A 2401-nucleotide genomic window follows, 5' to 3' on the forward strand; every position below is an offset into this window, starting at 1 on the left:
CATGTGTTTCTGATTACATCCGAGCTGTGAAACACAATAGCCCTCTTCAGCCCTCTTCAGCCCTCTTCAGCCCTCTTCAGCCCTCTTCAGCCCTCTTCTTGATCCTGTTCCCTCGGATTCGGCCTGACACTTCGTACGACTCCCGACCACAAACAGCGACATGGAAACCCAAAACCTGTAAACAGTCCGGGTTCTGGGCTCGAGAAGGAAAACCGCAGAGTTCACAACAGCATAATGTGATTATGGGTGAGGGGGGGGGGGCGGGGGGGGGCACCGAACCAACAGAACTGCATTATGGAATATTATGAGAGCCTGTTTCCATTATGTGCTTTTTGAGAATCAAAGTTCTTCTACGCACTTTTCGTGTTGTTAGACGTAGAACGTGACCCAGAGTCTGAGCCCTGAAGGCTGGGATGTTGTCCCATTGACCTCCATCAACGCTGCAGCCATCTCGCTCAGTACTGCACCAATGTCCAAAACTGTGTTGTCACGCCGCCAAGTTTTTGTCACTTTTTATTTATTTTTTTATTGCTTTTTCCAATTTTTTTGTCACTTTTTTGTCACTTTTTTCTGAGTTTTTTGTTACTTTTTTTCCGAGTTTTTTTGTCACGTTTTTGTCACTTTTTTCAGAGTTTTTGTCACTTTTTTCAAGTTTTTTGGCACTTTTTACAAAATCTTTATCACTTTTTTGTCGCTTTATTTCAATTTTTTTGTCACTTTATTCTAAGTTTTTGTCACTTTTTTATCACTTTTATAAAAAACATTCTTTCTTTATCCAATTTTTTGCCACATTTTTCCAAGTGTTTTGTAACTTTTTTTTACAAAATCTTTGTCACTTTTTTGTCGTTTTTTTTCAAGTTTTTTTGTCATTTTTTTCCAAGTTTTTGTCACTTTTTTATCACTTTTTAAAAAAAGAGATTCTTGCTTTATCCAATTTTTTTTCCAATTTTTTCCAAGTGTTTTGTAACGTTTTTAACAACACTTTTAAAAACACTTTTAACAACACTTTTTTTGTCACTTTTTCCGAGTTTTTTGTCACTTTTTTTCCGAGTTTTTTTGGCACGTTTTTGTCACGTTTTTTGTCACATTTTTCCAAGTTTTTGTCACTTTTTTTAAATAAAAGATCTTGATTTTTCAAATTTTTTTGCCACTTTTTTGCCACTTTTTTTCAGTTTTTGTCACTTTTTTCAAGTTTTTTGTCACTTTTTTCCAAGTTTTTGTCACTTTTTTATCACTTTTATATAAAACATTCTTTCTTTATCCAATTTTTTTGCCACTTTTTTCCAAGTGTTTTGTAACTTTTTTACAAAATCTTTGTCACTTTTTTGTCGTTTTTTTCAAGTTTTTTGTCACTTTTTTCCAAGTTTTTGTCACTTTTTTATCACTTTTTTAAAAAAAGATTCTTGCTTTATCCAATTTTTTTGCCACTTTTTTCCAAGTGTTTTGTAACTTTTTTACAAAATCTTTGTCACTTTTTTCCACACTTTTGGTATAAATTTGACTCAAGGACAACACAAGGGTTAATTTAACATCATTTTGGCATCTGAAAATCATGTGAATTCCTTCGATAGTTTAGTCTACAGAGTCAGTGGGGGGGGGGGGGGGGGGGGGGGGCAGTAGGTCAGACAGACAGGATGTTGGAGCTCAGTCAATTAGACATTTTTCTTTATTGAAGAGTAGTTTATGCAAGTTTTCCACATTTGGAGCCGGTCAGCGCTCCATCTCTGTATTTATACATCAGAAATTCTTCACATGCTTCATAAAAACTCTCGGATAAGAATTACTCTTCATCGTACACGTCAACGGGGAAAAGGCACAATGGCAGATAAGTGCTGAATAAAAGGGCATTTTTTAGTATAATTCATAAATGTTTCTGTTACACGCAAACTTTGTACACCAGATCAGAACATAGATACAAATCTGAAGAAAGAAAAGTGAACATCTTTTTAGTTAGAGTTGAATATGAGATCAGAACTTTAAAGGGTAACTTTAGTTTGTTCAACCGGGTTTTCCCATGTTTTGTCTTAGGCTAATGGGCAATTGCACACCTTCAATTTACATCCACAAAAGTGCTTGTTTTGCCGCTGACAGGCTCAGGTTATTATTATTCTAAGTGTCTGACAACATTATGGAAAGGATGCCTGCAGAAAAATACCTTATTTAAAAGAGTGAGATACTTTTTTAGATTTTTCTGCAAAATTGCTATTGCTATACCCACCAGACTCCATGTAAACAAACAATAATGTTACCATCCTATAACACGTTTTATTCAGCTTATTGCTAAAAGTAGTGATAATAAACATGCAGTCTGGTGGAGATAAGATGCTCTATACACGCTAAAAGTAGTGATTATTTACATGGAGTCTGGTGGAGATATGCTGCTCTACACACGCTAAAAGTA

Source organism: Etheostoma cragini, chromosome 4 (assembly GCF_013103735.1).
Source record: "Etheostoma cragini isolate CJK2018 chromosome 4, CSU_Ecrag_1.0, whole genome shotgun sequence".
NCBI lineage: Eukaryota > Metazoa > Chordata > Actinopteri > Perciformes > Percidae > Etheostoma > Etheostoma cragini.